Source organism: Natator depressus, chromosome 11, assembly GCF_965152275.1.
Source record: "Natator depressus isolate rNatDep1 chromosome 11, rNatDep2.hap1, whole genome shotgun sequence".
Classification (NCBI taxonomy): Eukaryota; Metazoa; Chordata; order Testudines; family Cheloniidae; genus Natator; species Natator depressus.
In genome coordinates, this window is record NC_134244.1 from 42,608,287 (window position 1) to 42,615,539 (window position 7,253).

A 7,253-nucleotide genomic window follows, 5' to 3' on the forward strand; every position below is an offset into this window, starting at 1 on the left:
CTTACTTGTAATTACTTTATTGTAAAAGAATATCCTTTTCCTAGAAGGAATATAGGAGAAAACATGCAGAATGATTTAGGAACTTAGAAGACTTAACTCCACAAAAGCAGCTGCCAAAATTGAAATACTTTTTAGGGGAGGAAATCTCTTTGAGAAATACAAAATTCTGAAGGGAATAGAAGTGAGATTCTACAAGACTATTTGAGATAATGTCAAATACAAGAACAAAGGAGCATAAACTAAAGTTAAGGAAGGGTCAGACCCTGAAGGAATTTAGGCAGAATTTCTTCAGACAGGGAGTACTGAGTATATAGAATTAAAGACAAAGGGTGGCAATAGGAAAAATTATTGTAAATAGTTATTAAAAGGAGTTGGACAAGTACAAAACACCAAAAAGCATTGTGAAGTATGATTGCTAACTCCACAGAAGAGAGAGACTTAAATGGGTCACCTTTCTTTTCCAGTCTTCTCAATTTCTGGTTTTGTTCCTTTTAATGCAGGAGCACGAGTCTCATTGACTTTCAGTGGGACTTGTGCTTAAGTCACTTAGGCACTTTTGCCTGCATAATCATAGACATTGAATAGAGCTATTAGGATATCCAGTCCACCCTCTTGCTAATACACGAATTTCCTACCATACACCTTCTAGCATTTTGTCCAATCTAAATGACTTACAGAAGAGGGCTTCCTCCACTTTCCATGGAAGCTCATTCAACAGCCTATTATATTTCACTAATGACTTTTTCCTAACATCTTAAATTTTCTACTCTTAATTTCACCCTGTTACTCTTGTTATTCCCTCTTGCTCAATCTTAATTAATTTCTCTCTCTCTCTTTGGTGTTTATACCCTTCAAATATTTCAAACACCCCATCAATCATCTATTAGGAAAGCCAGAAGTAGGAAAAAGCTATGTTAATCTTGCCATATGATTCAATCCCTTTTACCACTCTCCTTCCTCCCCTCCCCCCGATTGCTTTTGTTGCTCCTGTCTGAGCTCCCTACAATTTGTCAGTACTTTTATGGTCATGTTATCCCCAGAATTTAATCCAAATTGTAGGTGTGGCTTTACCAGAATTGCATAGAGAGGAACTATGCATGGTCCAACATCTCTAGATATACAAACCAAAATTGTATTAACTACTTCTAATGCCTTCTTGGCTTGTCAGACTTATTAGAGGCATGAAGCATTGGTGAAAACTATGTGCATCATGGGGTCAGATTTTCACAAGAGTTCTGCTCCCATTTAGACACCAAAAAGGGCAGCCAGTTTCGCAGAAGAACTCCGCCTGTTGGGACCTGAGCTCTTTTTAAAATCTCACCCTTATTTAGGTGCCAAATGAGGACATGGTCCCAACTGTAGACATCGAGTGCTTGCAAATCTGGTCCTGAGCTCTTTTGAGAATCTGGCCCATAGTGATTAAGGCATATCTCTGGGCCAAATGCAGCCTTGAGTAAGTGGGGGCATCCCTGTGGACCCAGTTCAGTGGTGATATAAATAGCGATACAAGTTATACATCAGCTCAGTTGGTAGGAACATTAGCATAAGGGAAGCACTGTTTGAAGAGCATTCTGCTTTTAGGTAGCAAGTGGTGTGCCTTGATTTCCATTTGGAAGCTGGGGCTGGCAGCAATGTGTAAAGGGCAAGGATGTTACTTGTTGACCATGCAGAGATTGATGACCCATTGGAAACTCTGAGCCAAACCCTTTGAATCAAGAAATATTTGCACCTCTCCTCCCGCACAGCTCTCTGCCATGCTGCAGTTGGCTCCCACCATAACTATATGTATGGGCAATTACCTGCAGATTCTATTGTGCTCGTGCACAGCAAAGGCAAAATAAATAAATCTATTCACATAGCACTATCTTTCATGGAATTACCCTTTTGGTGGGATGGGAACACAGGAAGGCATGGCATTTTTCTGTGAGTTACTAAAATATTTCCTTTATGTGACTGAACTTCTTTGCCACAGAGCTGCAGCCTGAGCAGATTGGAATCTCTCTCTCCACCCCAAATACAGGTTGGGAAAAACAATTGTTGACTAGCTAAGTAGTAGACACAGTGTCTCCTGGATGATAGGTATTTGTATAATTCAATTAAAAAGAAGCTTGAAGACAAACGTTGCAGCTTACAACAATTCACGCACATGGTATGATGCCAAAGCTCCGTCCAGATGGCAGAATTGAACTGAGACACAACCTGCTAAAAGAGAAGAAATCTGACCGGGTCCCTCTTCATCTACCCCACCTATAGACCCAGCCTAAACTTCATGTTAATGCAAATTGTCTAAGCAGGTGTGGGCTGCAGTTTACATAGTGGCCAACACCAAGTAGAAGAAAGAATGTGGTACAAAAAGTACCCACACTTAGAGTGAGGGCTGAAACCAAAGGTGTTTGCACGGATATAAGCACAAACGATACTAGAGGAATACACTATCTACATGCACAAACCTACATACCATGTTACTGTAGGTACATTATACAGACCAGGGATCAGCAACCTTTGGCACGCAGCCCACCAGGGAAAGCCCCTGGCAGGCCAGGCTGGTTTGTTTACCTGCCACGTCCGCAGGTTCAGCCGATTGCAGCTCCGCCGTGGTTCACTGTCCCAGGCCAATGGGGGCTGCGGGAAGGGCGGCTAGCACATCCCTTGGCCCGCGCCGCTTCCCGCTGCCCCCATTGGCCTGGGACAGTGAACCGAGGCCAGTGGGAGCTGCGATTGGCCAAACCTGCAGATGCTGCAGGTAAACAAACCGGCCCGGCCTGCCAGGGGCTTTCCCTGGCGGGCCGCATGCCAAAGGTTGCCAATCCCTGATATAGACAGAGAGAGCCAATGCATACATGTGCATTATAGGCGCGGCTAGTAGCACCACCTATTAAGGTTGGCTGACACTTCTCATTATAAGACCCTGTTTTCAGTTGCTTCTAAAACTTTGCCAAACTTTAACCATTTGGGCTGAAATTTCCTATGTAGGGTGTCTGGCTCAAACGGAGTTCTTCTGGAAACCTTCTGCCATTCCTTAGAACAAAGCTAGGCAAAAATATGTTGGTTTTCAATGTTAAAAAAATTCTGGTGACCTTTTCTTTGGTAAGCTCTAGCACTCCCCTATGCTTTAGAGCAGGGGCTTGAAATTTGGCAGTGGGGTGGCCTATGTGTCAGGGATTTGTCTTTTGCTGTCTCTCTGTAAATCTGCACAAAGTTGGCAAAGTTATAAGCCCTTGGGGAAAAAAATCACAGTTCATATACACTCAATAGAGACTTGTGAGCGTTAATAGCTAAAATCTCCAAAGACACTATCCTTGCTAAGCATTTTTCATTCTCTCACAGCTCTCATGCTGGCCAGATTATGCATGCACCATCCCAACTGAGCACATTCCGTGACCTCACAGCTCCTACATATGACAGGCCCGTGCAAGTGCCATCCCCACAGAGTGATCAAGTGTGCACCATTCAAGCCAGAGCTACAGACTTTCTCTGCAATTTCTGATCCCAGCTGGTCCTGGCCAGGGTGTGGCTGGACACTGGAACTGAGAGCAAGAAGGCTGTCTCTCTCCTTTGCTCTTAATTACTCCTGCTCTCACTCAGGCAGCATGCAGGAAGAAGCCATTTAATTCAAATACAGAGACAAGAGACAGATCTAGTGTGTTGTGGGGGAGTGCTGGGGGAGTAGATTGGGACAAAGAGCCTGAGGGCAGAGACTGGGACTAGATGCTGGATAAGGGGAATGGAGACTGGGATAATCTGGGTAATAAGACTGGATCTGAAGAGGGAAACAGGGAGAAGACACTGGTGGGGAGAAGAGAGATCTGATGTGGAGTCAGGGACTAGGCAGGGCAAGGAGATTGATCCTGGTAATGATTTTGGGTTGGGGAAGAAGGTGGAGGTCAGGCAGACAGAGCTGGCAAGGATCCGTGGATCAGAAAGTTATAAGCACATATCCAAATGAAACCACAAAGGAGGGAGACAGCATTATGGTTCCTGCCATTATTTCTGGTACACGAAGCCAGGTGGTCTAAAGCATGTTGCAGAATAAAGGGACATCATCAACTTAAAAACCTACTATAATTCCAAATAACAATTACGCTTACTATCATTAATAGATTAGAGAAAAATATTGTTCCACTTTTTCAGCTTGCTTACTTTGTATCTGGTCACACTTTATGTATAGTCTGTTTCACTGATTCCCTTGTAGTCACTCAGTTTCCCTTTCTTGATTTTGTGGTTCTTTCACACAGCAACAAAGAGGGGGGGGAAAAACATGTAAAAAAATAGATCATTGTAACGTAAGAAATTGATATGAAGGTTCAGGGGTAGGTTTGACACTGGAAACTACTTGTTTATTTTTTATTTTTAAATACTACATTTCAAGTTGACACTCTCCCTATAACACACTATACAAAAAAGTTTCCTGGAATGATGCTATCCTCAGAACACTAAAGCAAAGCACTAATTTAGGATCAACTTCTACATGCCTATCCTATAGGGGAAATCCATTAAAATCCTTTAAAAACCTCAAAATTCAATATCCCAGATACTTGCAGTAACCCTATCATCTGTACTCAATACTGATTAGTCACTATAGAGTGGCAAACGTGTGTTTAAATGGTGCATACAGCATGATATATCATCACATACGTACAGGTTGCCAAGAATAAAGCAGCGATATTCTAAGGTGTTATCTATGATATATTATTTGCTTTCCATAGTTATATAAAGGTTGTTCTGGGTGAACTTAATGTGATAATTTATCTACATCTGTGCTCTACAGACCCAAGTTAAATGAGCAACATGCTAAAAGCAGCCTAGCAGCTACTATCATAATAAATTGCATGAAAGCAGCTACATGCCTAACAATTAAAAAAAAAAAAGATACAAAGCAGTCAAATAGATCTTGACCCACAGCTACGGGAGCAGAGCACTTGGCCCAGCTAGGATGGAGTGGAGGGAACAAAGGTGTCCTTTGGATCCTGGAGAGTCTCTGCGCCAGTCCAGCTTCCTCATGTCTCTCGAACTGTTGGTTGGCCCTGGGAAGACCTTATTTAATGCACAACCTGTAGAGCCACAAGAGCCACAGCCTCAGACAAAAGTGTTACGTCTTGTGTCAGTGTGAATCCACTCTATGTTAGACCTAGACATGGGCCCAAGAAATATTTTGGAGATGGGTTCATGCTTCCCCTAAGTGTTTGGCTCCAGGGCTTGGATCCAAACTCACTCATCTCTAGTCAGACCTAAAAAATAAAACTCTTCTCAACAATGTCTGTTAAATACTCTGCTTCTTTCATGTAGTTCCCCTAGGTATGATATACATGAGCTGCCTGAGCTCATGGACAAGGATCCTATCCTGTCTCCATGGAAATCCCTCTTACAGGCTCACTTCCACCGTGCTGCATATAGTGAATCTTACTCGTTTGTATGTAAATTGTAGATAAGTTGGCTATTGTTATTCCCCTTCTCCTGACTCTGTCCTTAGATAGTGAGCTCCTCAGGTCAGGAGATAATCCTTCTTCAGTGTTTGGACAGTGTCGTATCCCGTGCTCCTCCAAATAAAATAAACAATTTGTAAAAAGAATAAATTCTGACTGATGCAAAATCTCTCATATTTGCATATAGTGTCAGCATACAGATTCACTATCTATTGAAGATCGATTACATTTCTCTTACCTACAAAATGTTTTCCAATGTTTTGCATGTTATGGTAACTAATTTTATGGTTAAACACATTTATGCAGCACTCAGTCTAGTAAAGGCCAATATAAAAGCAAGATATTTGCACACAGTTTATTAAAATATAATAGAAGTGTGAACAAAAATTGGGGAGATCTAGTGGGGCTAGTGATCAGTAAAACTTCTGGTTATCAAAAAGAAAATGAAGGAATAATTAGTTTAGTTGCATGGGTATTTGACAAAGAGGATTTCATTTAAAACATCCCTGCAGACAGAGGATGTGTTTGTGGTTATTAAGGAACAGAAAAACTGAGGGGAGTGAGTGGAGAGTAAGAGTAGGACACCTTTATTTAGCCAGAAAGAGGATAGAAAAAGGAGCAAGTCATAATGGGTTGAATCCCTAACGTATGCTATTAAGGATAAAATTGTTGAAGTGTTAAAAGTTATTTTTACAGAGTCTTTTCATATGGTGGAAATACTGGGGAAAATGGGGGTTGGAAAACAGTCCTCCTTTTTATAAAGGAAAGGTACAAAAATGAGGTTGAAAGAAATAGGCCTATAAATCAGATATCCAGTGCCCTATTCCTGCAATCTGATCTGGCTGGACAGACCCCTGCACCTGCACAGAGGCCCAGTGATTCAGTGGGATTCTGTGCATACAGAAGAGTCTGCCTACACAGATCACATTGCAGAGTCTGGGCTTGAATTATAAAAAGGGGGAGATTTAGTTATTAGAATGGCTTAATGAGAAAATCAGAAAAGCCACAACTGGTACGAGAGGTTCAGAGTGGATTTGTGAAAGGGAAATCATGTCAGAATTTTTTTTTTCAAAGGAAATAACCATTGTGGTAGTACAGAACCAGTGGGTACACTGCCTAGATTTTCAGAAAGATGTTACTGTTCCTACAATATTAAGACCTCCTCTTAATACCATGTGCAATAAACTGTTCTCGAGCAATCATATTAGTATATGCCCCACCCCTCAAAGTTTCCAGTAACATTTTGCTTACATTTTAAAGCCCATCTCTATCATATAAATAGCTTTTGCTGATCACTTGCAGAATTGACTGTTTCAAATATAAACAGTTGAGTGTATAAATTTAGTTAATTTCACATTATTCAAATTAGCAAAATTAATTGCAGTTACCTATTCTCACCAATAGGTGGTGCTGGCAATTTCCATAATGGCTTCCAACATCTTTCCCAATGAAAAAAAGATGAGTTATGGATATGATAGTTATGTTTTCAGTTAGAAGATGCATAGAAGTAAAATAAATGCAGTTTTTTTATTGTGGTAACACTCGTACATTAAATTTTACATAGATTTTACATAGCTTTGGAATGACTGTATTGGTCAGAAGACTTTCCACTCCATTTCCCCCCACCCCCCCAAAGTCTTGGCAATTCTTCAAAGCACTCATTTCAAAAGATTAGTTTCTATAAAACCCAGATTAGATTATTCCCCTGCAAGCAGCTGCTGTATGACTGAAAACATAGCAACTGTTCCTATGCTGTGATACTTGCAAATGTAATTGCCTCCTCTAAGTTACCACCATGGTACCTATAAAACACAACCCAGCATTTAGCTA